At 40.8% G+C, this 16,066-nt stretch overlaps 1 pseudogene; it reads right to left on the reverse strand.

Moving 5' to 3' along the window:
* LOC115150115 (thymocyte selection-associated high mobility group box protein TOX-like) overlaps positions 1-16,066 on the reverse strand; it is a 163,543-nt pseudogene that overhangs the window by 68,495 nt on the left and 78,982 nt on the right.

A 16,066-nucleotide genomic window follows, 5' to 3' on the forward strand; every position in this document is an offset into this window, starting at 1 on the left:
TAATTTACATGATGTTTTCAGTAAGGAAAGATTGTCATAATAAGGGACAGACTCTTTCACTGCATTTCGCCCAGTGGGCGGGGCTATACGTCACAGTGAAAAGTGTGTCCAGCAATGGGATAACAAGCTCTCATTTCTAGATTGCCATAAAGCGTTTGTTTACATGACCGTTGACTGCTGTAAAGCAGTCAATCTACTCAATACTAATGCTGCCGCTCACATCTAGCGGTGACATTACGAACGGCAAGTTACTGCATTTCACTGCCTAGGTTGTGAACAGTTTCAGATTTACTTTGAGGCAATTGAATAATTCAGCCCTTGTTGTTTATTAGTGTGCTTGTGGAGCTTGAGCACAGACAAGTCTGCATTCTCATCCACCGCCACAGATAGACAAATCTTTAAGTTGTACCTAAGAAGGTACATTTACAGTTATATTTACAGAGAATATTTTGCTTTTTGGTGGTTATCATGTAAACCATAAAATAAAATGTTCTTATAATAAATAATGTACATTTTAATATTTAGTTAAGACATAATTGAGAGTATCTGTTAATCCTCTGTAACATTCTTTGTTTTAAGAAAGCTTTGTTTTTCATTCCACCTATAAAAAACAATATATTGGCAGATATATCTGTAATCGGTTACTTTTCACCCCCTAAAATCATTATTGGATCCCAAAACCTCTATTGTCTCCAATACCTAAGAGGATGGTGTTTAATTACGGTGAATTTCTCGTGAATACCAGATCTTTTAATTTTTTTCATGAAAAACATGGTTCTGAAACCTATGACTTCTTTTGCAATATAGAAATCACAACCACATTGTTGGCATTCAAACACTTTGTTAATTACAACACCACACCAGGGATTGGCGTGGAATCTGTGCCAAAGCTGAACGACTCAAAACATGGAATGCACAACAAAAATAGAAGAAACATGGCATTTCAAGTTAAACTATTTTCAACTTGTACAAATGGAAAACAAGCAGCCCCAACTTGAAATTAGCCATTGCCAGAGGCTGTCTTTTGTAAGCAGAATCCAATAAGGGTACGGGTGGGGAGGGGTGCAATGCCATTTACTACAGCGAGTCAAAAAACAACAACATGTAAATGTGTTTCACTTTATCATTAGACCATTCAAACGACGATCCATAATGCATTATTCTAGGGTTGGGCGGTATCCCGATTTTCATACCGGCATACCGTTTCTATACAATACTGGAGTATACAGTATTACCGTAAGTGCACACAAGGGGTGCTATTAAAAAATTAAATAAAAACATTCTAAATTCCCAGCTATACAGTATAAACGGTTTATCACCCTAGCCTAATACAGTATAAACGGTTTATCACCCTAGCCTAATGCAGTATAAACTGTTTATCACCCTAGCCTAATACAGTATAAACGGTTTATCACCCTAGCCTAATGCAGTATAAACTGTTTATCACCCTAGCCTAATACAGTATAAACGGTTTATCACCCTAGCCTAATACAGTATAAACGGTTTATCACCCTAGCCTAATACAGTACAAACGGTTTATCACCCTAGCCTAATACAGTATAAACGGTTTATCACCCTAGCCTAATACAGTATAAACTGTTTATCACCCTAGCCTAATACAGTACAAACGGTTTATCACCCTAGCCTAATGCAGTATAAACGGTTTATCAGCCTAGCCTAATACAGAATAAATGGTTTATCACCCTAGCCTAATATGTATTAAACGGTTTATCACCCTAGCCTAATATGTATTAAACGGTTTATCACCCTAGCCGAATACAGTATAAACGGTTTATCACCCTAGCCTAATACAGTATAAACAGTTTATCACCCTAGCCTAATACAGTATAAACGGTTTATCAGCCTAGCCTAATCCAGTATAAACGGTTTATCACCCTAGCCTAATACAGTATAAACAGTTTATCACCCTAGCCTAATACAGTATAAAATGTTTATCACCCTAGCCGAATACATTATAAACGGTTTATCACCCTAGCCTAATACCGTATCAACGGTTTATCACCCTAGCATAATACTATATAAACAGTTTATCACCCTAGCCTAATACAGTACAAACGGTTTATCACCCTAGCCTAATATGTATTAAACGGTTTATCACCCTAGCCTAATATGTATTAAACGGTTTATCACCCTAGCCTAATACAGTACAAACGGTTTATCACCCTAGCCTAATACAGTATAAACGGTTTATCACCCTAGCCTAATACAGTACAAACGGTTTATCACCCTAGCCTAATATGTATTAAACGGTTTATCACCCTAGCCTAATACAGTATAAACGGTTTATCACCCTAGCCTAATACAGTATAAACGGTTTATCACCCTAGCCTAATACAGTATAACTGTTTATCACCCTAGCCTAATACAGTATAACTGTTTATCACCCTAGTCTAATACAGTATAACTGTTTATCACCCTAGCCTAATACAGTATAAACGGTTTATCACCCTAGCCTAATACAGTATAAACGGTTTATCACCCTAGCCTAATACAGTACAAACAGTTTATCACCCTAGCCTAATATGTATTAAACGGTTTATCACCCTAGCCTAATGCAGTATAAACGGTTTATCAGCCTAGCCTAATACAGTATAAACGGTTTATCACCCTAGCCTAATACAGTATAAACGGTTTATCACCCTAGCCTAATACAGTATAAATGGTTTATCACCCTAGCCTAATACAGTAAACACAACTTATCACCCTAGCCTAATACAGTACAAACGGTTTATCACCCTAGCCTAATACAGTACAAACGGTTTATCACCCTAGCCTAATACAGTACAAACGGTTTATCACCCTAGCCTAATATGTATTAAACGGTTTATCACCCTAGCCGAATACAGTAGAAAACGGTTTATCACCCTAGCCTAATACAGTATAAACGGTTTATCACCCTAGCCTAATACAGTATAAACGGTTTATCACCCTAGCCTAATACTGTATAAACGGTTTATCACCCTAGCCTAATACAGTATAAACGGTTTATCACCCTAGCCTAATATGTATTAAATGGTTTATCACCCTTGCCTAATATGTATTAAACGGTTTATCACCCTAGCCTAATACAGTATAAACGGTTTATCACCCTAGCCTAATACAGTATAACTGTTTATCACCCTAGCCTAATACAGTATAACTGTTTATCACCCTAGCCTAATACAGTATAAACGGTTTATCACCCTAGCCTAATACAGTATAAACGGTTTATCACCCTAGCCTAATACAGTATAACTGTTTATCACCCTAGCCTAATACAGTATAAACGGTTTATCACCCTAGCCTAATACTGTATAAACGGTTTATCACCCTAGCCTAATGCAGTATAAACGGTTTATCAGCCAAGCCTAATACAGTATAAACGGTTTATCACCCTAGCCTAATACAGTATAAACGGTTTATCACCCTAGCCTAATACAGTATAAACGGTTTATCACCCTAGCCTAATACAGTATACACAACTTATCACCCTAGCCTAACACAGTACAAACGGTTTATCACTCTAGCCTAATACAGTACAAACGGTTTATCACCCTAGCCTAATACAGTACAAACGGTTTATCACCCTAGCCTAATATGTATTAAACGGTTTATCACCCTAGCCGAATACAGTATAAACGGTTTATCACCCTAGCCTAATACAGTATAAACGGTTTATCACCCTAGCCTAATACAGTATAAACGGTTTATCACCCTAGCCTAATATGTATTAAATGGTTTATCACCCTAGCCTAATATGTATTAAACGGTTTATCACCCTAGCCTAATACAGTATAAACGGTTTATCACCCTAGCCTAATACAGTATACACGACTTATCACCCTAGCCTAATGCAGTATAAACGGTTTATCACCCTAGCCTAATACAGTATAAACTGTTTATCACCCTAGCCTAATACAGTATACACGACTTATCACCCTAGCCTAATGCAGTATAAACGGTTTATCACCCTAGCCTAATACAGTATAAACGGTTTATCACCCTAGCTTAATACAGTATAAACGGTTTATCACCCTAGCCTAATGCAGTATAAATGGGTTATCACCCTAGCCTAATACAGTATAAATGGGTTATCACCCTAGCCCAATACAGTATAAACGGTTTATCACCCTAGCATAATACTATATAAACGGTTTATCACCCTAGCCTAATACAGTATAAACTGTTTATCACCCTCGACGAACACTGTATAAACGGTTTATCACCCTAGCCTAATACAGTATAAGCGGTTTATCACCCTAGCCTAATACAGTATAAACAGTTTATCACCCTATCCTAATACAGTATCAACGGTTTATCACCATAGCTGGGGAACACAGTAGTACTGTAGTGAAGGTGCTGGGGAACGCAGTAGTACTGTAGTATAGGAGCTGAGGGACGCAGTAGTACTGTAGTGTAGGAGCTGGGGAACGCAGTAGTAGTACCGTAGTGTAGGAGCTGGGGAATGCAGTAGTACTGTAGTATAGGAGCTGGCGATGCAGTAGTACTGTAGTATAGGAGCTGGAGAATGCAGTAGTACTGTAGTGTAGGAGATGGGGAATGCAGTAGTACTGTAGTGTAGGAGCTGGGGAACGCAGTAGTACTGTAGTATAGGAGCTGGGGAACGCAGTAGTACTGTAGTGTAGGAGATGGGGAACGCAGTAGTACTGTAGTGTAGGAGCTGGTGAACGCAGTAGTACTGTAGTGTAGGAGCTGGGGAATGCAGTAGTACTGTAGTATAGGAGCTGGGGAACGCAGTAGTACCGTAGTGTAGGAGATGGGGAACGCAGTAGTACCGTAGTGTAGGAACTGGAGAACGCAGTAGTACTGTGGTGTTGGAACTCGGGAACGCAGTAGTACTGTGGTGTTGGAACTGGGGAACACAGTAGTACTGTAGTGTTGGAGCTGGGGAATGCAGTAGTACTGTAGTGTAGGAGCTGGGGAACGCAGTAGTACTGTAGTGTAGGAGCTGGGGAACGCAGTAGTACCGTAGTGTAGGAGCTGACTGACTCGCTATGCATGTAGAACCAGCAGACCATTGGCAGCCGCGGTGCTACAACGGGGCCAATCAATAAAACCTCGTTACACTAATTGCGAGATTATAATCTCTACTAGCTACTTTGGCTGCATATCCAAACAGTCACTCCATTAAGATAATTATTCCAGCTACTCTCTCTCTCTCTCTCTCTCTTCGTCTCTCTCTCTCTCCGTCTCTCTCCATCTCTCTCTCTCCGTCTCTCTCTCTCTCTCTCTCTCTCTCTCTCTATCACTCTCTCTCTCACTCCCAACCGTCTCTCTCTCTCTCCGTCTCTCTCTCTCTCCCGTCTCTCTCTCTCTCTCTCTCTCTCGCTCTCTCCGTCTCTCTCTCTCTCTCTCTCTCTCCCTCCGTCTCTCTCTCCATCTCTCTCTCTCTCTCCGTCTCTCTCTCTCTCTCTCTCTCTCTCTGTCTCTCTCTCTCTCTCCGTCTCTCTCTCTCTCTCCGTCTCTCTCTCCTGTCTCTCTCTCCCGTCTCTCTCTCTTCCCGTCTCTCTCTCTCCCCGTCTCTCTCTCTCCCCGTCTCTCTCTCCCGTCTCTCTCTCCCCGTCTCTCTCCCCCCTCTCTCAGACTGATTTTCCCAAACGTCTACTATGCTAAATTAATTCATATAACACATCAAAATTTAGTATTGTTAAGGTCATATGGAGAAAGTACAGTGCTTTTGAAAAGGCCCACTCCTTAATAAAAAAATGGGGTTAGACAGTCGTAATAAGCTCATGAGGCATTTATAAAATATGTTGTCAAGAATCAGTGACTATATAATATGTACAGTATCAAGAATCAGTGGCTATATAATATATACACTACGAAGAATCATTGGCTATATAATATGTACAGTATCAAGAATCAGTGGCTATATAATATGTACAGTATCAAGAATCAGTGGCTGTATAATATGTACAGTATCAAGAATCAGTGACTATATAATATGTACAGTATCAAGAATCAGTGACTATATAATATGTACAGTATCAAGAATCAGTGGCTGTATAATATGTACAGTATCAAGAATCAGTGACTATATAATATGTACAGTATCAAGAATCAGTGGCTATATAATATATACACTACGAAGAATCATTGGCTATATAATATGTACAGTATCAAGAATCAGTGGCTATATAATATGTACAGTATCAAGAATCAGTGGCTGTATAATATGTACAGTATCAAGAATCAGTGACTATATAATATGTACAGTATCAAGAATCAGTGACTATATAATATGTACAGTATCAAGAATCAGTGGCTGTATAATATGTACAGTATCAAGAATCAGTGGCTATATAATATGTACAGTATCAAGAATCAGTGGCTGTATAATATGTACAGTATCAAGAATCAGTGGCTATATAATATGTACAGTACAGTATCAAACATGTAAATGATAAAACAAAACCAGCTGTAAATATCAGAGTGGGCTTTCAATACAGAATTGCGACGGCATCTCTGCCTGAAATGGCTTATTTTCATCATATCTAGTTCTATTCAGTTCAGTGCAAGAGTCTTCAACTCAATGTCCACTGAGAAAGAGAGAAAGAGCACTCTCTGGGCCCTCCAGGAGCGAGCTACAATAGAAGTCAAGCTCGCAAGCATTTAGTCCAGTCTAGAGGTATCAGGGGAGGGTTGTCATGTCAGAGATACATCCCAAATGGCACCCTATTCCTTGTATAGCGCACTACTTTTGACCAGTGCATCTGTATAGGAAATAAGGTGCTATTTGGGACTCAGCCCATGTTGCCGGCTTGGGGCTGTATCGATCCGATGCCGGGAGACACCGGAGCAAAGGGAGACTCTGCGTTCGTCACTCGTTATGTACACTGTTGCCAAGACGATTGCGAGTGATCCCGGGCAGACAAATGGCTTGTTGAGGCCTTGCCAGAAGCCTGACCTTGTCTTTTAATCAGCCCTGTTCCGACTGTCAACAAAGAGAGGGAGAGAGAAGAGAAGAGAAGAGAAGAGAGAGAAAGAAAGAAAGAGGTGTGGAGAAAGAGGAGAAAGGGGAGGGAAAGAGATAACTAGGGAGAGATAGATGAGACAGAGATAGAGAAAGAGAGCAAGAGAGAGAGAGAAAGAGAGAGAGAGAGAGAGAGAGCTAACTGGGGAGATGTAGTTGACGAGATAGGGGAAGGAGTGAACAAGAGAAAGGAGGAATGGAAGAGAGGAAAATATAACTAGGGAGGGATAGATAGAAACAGAGAGAAGGGAGAGAGCATACTGGGTAAAAATAGATATGTAAAGGAGAGAGGGAGGGGAGAGAGAGAGAGAGAGAGAGAGAGAGAGAGAGAGAGAGAGAGAGAGAGAGAGTGAGAGCGAGAGCGAGAGAGAGAGAGAGCACAGATTCTGTCAGAACTGGGCCTGACAGTAAATCTTAGTAAGACAAAAATAATGGTGTTCCAAAAAAGGTCCAGTTGCCAGGACCACAAATACAAAATCCGTCTAGACACCGTTGCCCTAGAGCATACAAAAACTATACATACCTCGGCCTAAACATCAGTGCCACAGGTAACTTCCACAAAGCTGTGAACAAGCTGAGAGACAAGGCAAGAAGGGCCTTCTATGCCATAAAAAGGAACATAAAATTCGACATACCAATTAGGATCTGGCTAAACATACTTGAATCCGTTATAGAACCCATTGCTCTTTATGGTTGTGAGGTCTGGGGCTCGCTCACAAGCCAAGAATTCACAAAATGGAATAAACACTAAATTGAGACTCCGCATGCAGAATTCTGCAAAAAGATCTTGTGTACAACGTAAAACACCAAATAATGCATGCAGAGCAGAATTAGGCCGATACCCGCTAATTATCAAAATCCAGAAAAGATAACACAAAGAAAAAAACATGCATTTTCAAAAAAAAATTGTTCCATCATCTTTGAAATGCAAGAGAAAGGCCATTATATTGCTTAGGAGTCTAGGCGCAATTTTGAGTCTAGAGTCAAGGCGCATTACTGTTCAAAATGTTGAATTAAGTCTGCCCAAATGTGCCGAATTGGTCAACTCATACATTTTCAAGTACAAAACTATAGAGAACATGGCAATAAAAAATGTAAGTTTAAACACTCCCAGGAATGTCATAAATGATAGATAGCTAGCTTCCCTACAGAAAAGACACTAACCTTTACACAAATTTAGATGGGGGGGTTGGAGGGGGGCAGACACAACAGGGATTCAAACTGTAGAACCCAGTTCCTACATCTGAATATAAAAATAGATTTTATCAAATAAAACTATGCTACATTTTATCTCTGGGACCCTCAGGATGACAAATCAGAGCAAGATTACTGAATGTAAGTACATTATTTACCTTCAGAGGTGAATGTATCAAACCAGTTGCCGTGATAATTGTTGTTGTTGTTGTACACTCTCCTCAAACAATAGCATGGTATTTTTTCACTGTAGTAGCTACTGTAAATTGGACAGTGCAGTTAGAATTTAAGCTTTCTGACCATATAAGACATGTCCATGTCCTGGAAAATGTTCTGGTTACTTATAATGTCATGCTAATCGGGGGACACACCGAAACCGTAGAGGTTAAATTCTACAAACACCTAAAAGTAAGCGATTCCCAAACATTCCTTAACAAAGCCATCACCTACAGAGAGACGAACTTGAAAAAGAGTCCCCTAAGGAAAGCTTTGACTATGTACAGACTCAGTGAGCATAGCCTTGCTATTGACAAAGGCCGCTGTTGGCCGACCTGGCTCTCAAGAGAAGAAAGGCTATGTGCACACTGCCCACAAAATTAGGTGGAAACTGAGCTGCACTTCCTAACCTCCGGCCAAATGTATGACCATATTAGAAACACACATTTCCCTCAGATTACACAGACCCACAAAGAATTTGAAAACAAACCCATTTTTTGATAAACTCCCATTTCTGTTGGGTGAAATACCACAGTGTGCCATCACAGCAGCAAGATTTGTGATCTGTTGCCACAAGAAAAGGGAAACCAGTGAAGAACAAACACCATTGTAAATACAACCAATATTTATGTTTATTTATTTTCCCTTTTGTACTTTAATTTTTTGCACATAATATGACATTTGTAATGTCTTTATTATTTTGGAACTTCTGTGAGTATAATGTTTACTGTTCATTTTTATTGTTTATTTCACTTTGTTTATTATCTAGTTCACTTGCTTTGGCAATGTTAACATATGTTGCCCATACCAATAAAGCCCTTAAATTGAAATTGAGAGTACTAACTGGGAGAGAGAGTGATGCTCTCAGCTAACTAGGGTCTGGTGGATGAGCATGGGAACAGTGGACATGCAGAAGAGCTGACCCCATTCCTTTATGACTCATCAGAGCGATGGAAGTGAAACCACTACTGCAGGTAGTGTAGTGGAGATTACTGTGCCTGATTAGCCATAGATATGGTACTGACATTACAGTGAGCTGCTGATCTTGACACTTTCAGACAGTTTGGAGGCGTCGGGTTCTTTTCCCTCCCAGAATCACTGACTCAAATGCTTTTCAATGCGGGGGGGGGGGGTATAAAAGGTTAAACGGGAACATCAAAACGGATAAGGAACAGATTGAGGATAGAGAAGTTTAAAGCCAAAAAGGAGAGGATTGTGATTTTTAATAATAATAGGTAGGTTCTATATGATGAACTTCTATAGTATGAGAGTGTGCGCCCCCATAAAGGCTCCCCCTGATTTTAGCTCTCTGTCATGTTTCTTCGTATGGAGTGGACCAAAACGCAGCGGGAATGTAGGTGCTCATCTTCTTCTTTATTTATAAAGAAACGTGATACAAAACACTTAAACAACACAACGACGAAAAAAATGTCTCGTAAGGACAAAATTACTATACAGAGAAACAACTACCCACAAATCCCATGACAAAAACACCTCTATTAAATAGGACCTTCAATTAGAGGCAACGAGGAACAGCTGCCTCCAATTGAAGGTCAACCCAAAAACTATGCATAGAAATAGAACAAATAGAACGAACATAGAAATACACTGACATAGAGCATAAACCAAAACACCCCGAAACACCCTAAACAAACACACCCTGCCACGCCCTGACCAAACTATAATAACAAACAACCCCTTTTACTGGTCAGGACATGACACTGTCAGACAGAAGGGGTGGGGGAACCTGGTCATGTGGAAAATAGAGGAAGACAGTTTTTCAAATGAGTAGACCTTGACGTTGAGCAAATATAGTAGTACAACACAGAGGAAAGCTAAGTTCTCTCTCAGCCCTCTCACTCTCCCTCCTCTCCTCCATTCTCTGTCTCTCATACTCCCTATCTGTCTCTGTGTGTCACTAGACTGAAATATCCCTTACTGAAACACCTCATTAGACTGAAATATCCCTTACTGAAACACCTCACTAGACTGAAATATCCCTTACTGAAACACCTCACTAGACTGAAATATCCCTTACTGAAACAGCTCACTAGACTGAAATATCCCTTACTGAAACACCTCACTAGACTGAAACATCCCTTGTGATACACCTCACTAGACTGAAACATCCCTTACTGAACACCTCACTAGACTGAAATATCCATTACTGATACACCTTACTTGACTGAAATATCCCTTACTGAAACACCTCACTAGACTGAAATATCCCTTACTGAAACAGCTCACTCAACTGAAATATCCCTTACTGAAACACCTCAGTAGACTGAAATATCCATTACTTATACACCTCAATTGACTGAAATATCCCTTACTGATATACCTCACTAGACTGAAATATCCATTACTTATACACCTTACTAGACTGAAATATCCCTTACTGAACACCTCACTAGACTGAAATATCCATTACTGATACACCTCACTTGACTGAAATATCCCTTACTGATACACCTCACTCAACTGAAATATCCCTTACTGATACACCTCACTTGACTGAAATATCCCCAACTAAAATATCTAATCTCCTCATCTTTATAAGTTAGAACAACAGTGCAGAGTGATATGATAGAGATATTTTGGGCCGGCTCAAAGAATTTAAATTGACAAGGACAAGTGCTTCCCCCTGCTTTGTATGGCAGCGAGGCATTACAATGAAATTCAACAAATCCCCCAGCTCAAATCCAACCTTATGGCAACCCATGTGTTTTACTCCAGCTGTCGAACAATGCACTGCACTGTACTACAATACACCCGTTCATGCATTCAGTCCTATTTTCTCATGAATCTCATTGGAACTCATTTTGTTGAGCCCCCTTTCTCAAATCCAGTACTCTGGGTCAACAGCACTACTGGTTAGGTTGTCATTCTTCCCCTCTAATCAGAGGCCAATTCTGGCCAATTCAGAGTTGAGATGCAACTCAGCATACGCAACTCAGACGTAATCCTTATTTTATGTTGGAGACAACGTGAAAATGTAAGTTAAGCGTGATGATCTCAAGTCTGAATACCACCCAATGTGAGTGGAATCTCTGGCCAATCATAAATTAATTAACTACCAGCTATGGAACAAAAAAACAGCAGTACTCTGGACCTTGGTGCTAGGATTCCAATACCCCTGAATGTAGGACATCAGCTTTGTTTACAGTCCACCGTGAGACCTTGTCAAATTATAGGAATGTCTGGGCCTGTTCTAGTCAAGGAAGCAGGTGTTCCATCAACAAAAAACGAAATGTTGGACTCACCTGATTTGGGGAGAGAAACTCCTGGTTATTTTCATTCATGTACATGTTGTCACCATCAAACTGGGAGGAGAAACAGAGAAACAACGGGGGAAAAATCAGTCAGCAAATAGAAAAAACAGTCAGCACATAAAAAAAACTGTCAGCACTAGGAATGCACTAGCATTCAGTGAACTTTCAAATAATTCCCATGTTTTCCCGAAATCCTGGTTAGAGGATTCTCAGAATCAGGAGGGAATAGGCAAGACATCCGGAATCCTCCAACTAGGATTTCTGGAAAAAAACGGAATTTATCGAAATTTTGCAACCCCTGGTCAGCACATAGAAAAAACAGTCAGTGCATAGAAACAGTCTGAAAGAGTTCAATTACTCCGTAGTAGTTGCCTTTAAACCACACTGGCTTAGTGGCTCTCATGGACGTCAGTAATTACAGTTCATTAGAGCCCCATATAATTAGACCAGTCAGACTAGTGAAACTCACACTGCTCCGCTTGCCCGCAGCAGCCCCAGTGTGTGTGTGTGTGTGTGTGTGTGTGTGTGTGTGTGTGTGTGTGTGTGTTTGTGTCTGACTCGGCTGTGACTTGGTCTGCAATGTGTGTCACGCGAGGTGTCAACGGGGAGGGATACGCCGGAGCGCTCATCACACCAGCGCAAGCACAACAAAACACAGAGCACCAGCCAGAGGGCCCTACGGAGGCCAAGAGGTCACAACGGCCCATTAGCACTTTCACACTCCACCAGAGAAAAAAAAGGCCTGCCAGAGAGAAGCCGTGAGACAAGCAGGGCAACCCTCCATCGGACCGGGGCCGGGGCCAGGGCCGGGGTGGGCGAATGGGAGCGTGCCCCTGAGCAAAGGGGGATGGTGGGTGGTGGGTGTGGTTGGTTGGTTGGGTTGGGGAGGGCGAGAGAGGTTGGCTGGGGGGTTGGCTAGGGGGTTGGCTAGGGGGTTGGCTGGGGCTGATGGTGTCTGTTCTCGCTGTTGCAGTGATTAACACTCGGGTCACAGCCAGAGACTGTGGCTTGGCATGCCTCACACCTCCCAGAGGCCTCTCTGTTCTGTCTGCCACTAGTTGGCACTCTGCGTTTATGAGAATGCAAAACATACGAGGAGAAGTCAGCCAACAGGGCCTGCAGAGCCGCAACGGCTGTACAGAAAGGTCCTCACATTGACATGAGTTGGATCAGAACTGTAGGGTAGTGTACTGTAATGAACATACTGTATTGATGCTGAAAAACAACAAGCCTTTCCATAAGGATATTAGCCACAGTTAAGCCTTTGAACCTGTAGAACTGATACCAAAGTGTAGAGATACAAAACATTATTCTTACTGATATACAGTAGGCTTTACTGATATAGCCTAAACCGGTATACTGACAGTAGGCTTTACTGATATAGCCTAAACTGGTATACTGACAGTAGGCTTTACTGATATAGCCTAAACCGGTATACTGACAGTAGGCTTTACTGATATAGCCTAAACTGGTATACTGACAGTAGGCTTTACTGATATAGCCTAAACTGGTATACTGACAGTAGGCTTTACTGATATAGCCTAAACCGGTATACTGACAGTAGGCTTTACTGATATAGCCTAAACCGGTATACTGACAGTAGGCTTTACTGATATAGCCTAAACTGGTATACTGACAGTAGGCATGGGAAATATATGCAATGGGCTTTACAGTCCACATATTCCAGTGTCGTTCCATTTGCCATGTTACATACCTTAAGTACCGCCACCGTCAAACCCACCAATGTTACTGTTTGAGACTAGATGACAGCAATAATTATATTATTTGTCACACTACTTCTCATCACTCTCATATTCATCCGTTAGATAGACTTGGTGCTTTCAGCATCAGGATTTCTCCTTGATGGAACCATTCGTTTGTGGGCCACAGTCATTGTATGATGGTTGCATACAACAAGGAAAATGAAATCCATTTCTTCCCTTCCATCGGGAAGGAAGAAGAACAGGCCATGAGCACTTCTGAGTTCTCAATCAGGAAATGAATGGAGCAGAATGGTGGCAGTGAGAGGTTATTGGTGTTTTCACACATGACACGGATCTTCTCAGAGCAACTGGAGATACTATATGTATCATACTGTGTATATACAGTTGAAGTCGGAAGTTTACATACACCTTAGCCAAATACATTTAAACTCAGTTTTTCACAATTCCTGTAACGGTCGTCGTATGGAGTAGACCAAGGCGCAGCGGGTTGAGTGCTCATATTTACTTTTATTGAAACACTTAATAACAAAACAAGAATACAAACAAACGACAAACAGTCTTGCATGCTAAACACACAGCTATGCAAAAACAACAGGTGAAAAAAGGGCTACCTAAGTATGACTCCCAATCAGCAACAACGATGTACAGCTGTTCCTGATTGAGAGCCATACCAGGCCAACAAAGAAATACACAACATAGAAAAACCATAGAAATACAAAACATAGAACAATACCCAAAAACCCCGGAACACATAAAACAAACACCCCTCTTACATAAACACATATCCCAACAAACACCGAACCACATAAAACAAACAACCCCCTGCCACGTCCTGACCAAACTACAATAACAAATAACCCCTATACTGGTCAGGATGTGACAATTCCTGAAATGTAATTCTCGTAAAACTTTCCTGTCTTTGGTCAGTTAGGATCACCACTTTATTTTAAGAATGTGAAATGTCAGAATAATAGTAGAGAGAATGATTTACTTCAGCTTTAATTTCTTTCATCATATTCCCAGTGGGTCAGAAGTTTACATACACTAAATTAGTATTTGGTAGCATTGCCTGTAAATTGTTTAACTTGGGTCAAACGTTTCGGGTAGCCTTCCACAAGCTTCCCACAATAAGTTGGGTGAATTTTGGCCCATTCCTCCTGACAGAGCTGCTGTAACTGAGTCAGGTTTGTAGGCCTCCTTGCTCGCACACACTTTTTCAGTTCTGCCCACACATTTTCTATAGGATTGAGGTCAGGGCTTTGTGATGGCCACTCCAATACCTTGACTTTGTTGTCCTTAAGCCATTTTGCCACAACTTTGGAAGTATGCTTGGAGTCATTGTCTATTTGGAAGACCCATTTGCAACCAAGATTTAACTTCCTGACTAATGTATTGAGATGTTGCTTCAATATATCCACATAATGTTCCTACTCATGATGCCATCTATTTTGTGAAGTGCACCAGTCCCTCCTGCAGCAAAGCACCCCCACAACATGATGCTGCCACCCTCGTGCTTCACGGTTGGGATGGTGTTCTTCGGCTTGCAAGCGACCCCCTTTTTCCTCCAAACATAATGATGGTCATTATGGCCAAACAGTTCTATTTTTGTTTCATCAGACCAGAGAACATTTCTCAATTTCTCTTTCTTTGTCCCCATGTGCAGTTGCAAACTGTAGTCTGGTTTTTTTTATGGCAGTTTTGGAGCAGTGGCTTCTTCCTTGCTGTGCGACCTTTCAGGTTATGTCGATATAGGACTCGTTTTACTGTGGATATAGATACTTTTGTACCTGTTTCCTCTAGCATTTTCACAAGGTCCTTTGCTGTTGGTCTGGGATTGATTTGCAATTTTCGCATCAAAGTACATTCATCTCTAGAAGACAGAATGCATCTCCATCCTGAGCGGTATGATGGCTGCGTGGTCCCATGGTGTTTATACTTGCGTACTATGGTTTGTACAGATGAATGTGGTACCTTCAGGCGTTTGGAAATTGCTCTCAAGGATGAACCACACTTGTGGAGGTCCACAATTTTTTTTAGAACTTGTGGAGGTCTTGGCTGATTTCTTTCGCTTTTCCCACAATGTCAAGCAAAGAGGCACTGAGTTTGAATGTAGGCCTTGAAATACATCCACAGGTACACCTCCAATTGACTCAAATTATGTCAATTAGCCTATCAGAAGCTTCTAAAGCCATGACATCATTTTCTGGAATTTTCCAAGCTGTTTAAAGGCACCGTCAACTTAGTTTATGTAAACTTCTGACTCACTGGAATTGTGATACAGTGAATTATAAGTGAAACAATCTGTTTGTAAACAATTGTTGGAAAAATGACTTGTTTCATGCACAAAGTAGATGTCCTAACCGACTTGCCAAAACTATAGTTTGTTAACAAGAAATTTGTGGAGTGGTTGAAAAACGAGTTTTAATGACTCCAACATAAGTATATGTAAACTTCTGACTTCAACTGTATATATATATAACTATATATATATCATATTAATATAATATTTATATCAGTAAAGGCAGGACTATTAGTATAAAACAAATAACCACAAACATCAGACATCATAAAGGAGGCACACATGCTCAATAACCACATCATAAGTCATTATACCTGGATGCTTTCACGTGTTTCACGTGTTATGGAATAGCGTAATGTTTACAGCA

The sequence above is a fragment of the Salmo trutta genome, chromosome 16 (assembly GCF_901001165.1).
Source record: "Salmo trutta chromosome 16, fSalTru1.1, whole genome shotgun sequence".
Classification (NCBI taxonomy): Eukaryota; Metazoa; Chordata; class Actinopteri; order Salmoniformes; family Salmonidae; genus Salmo; species Salmo trutta.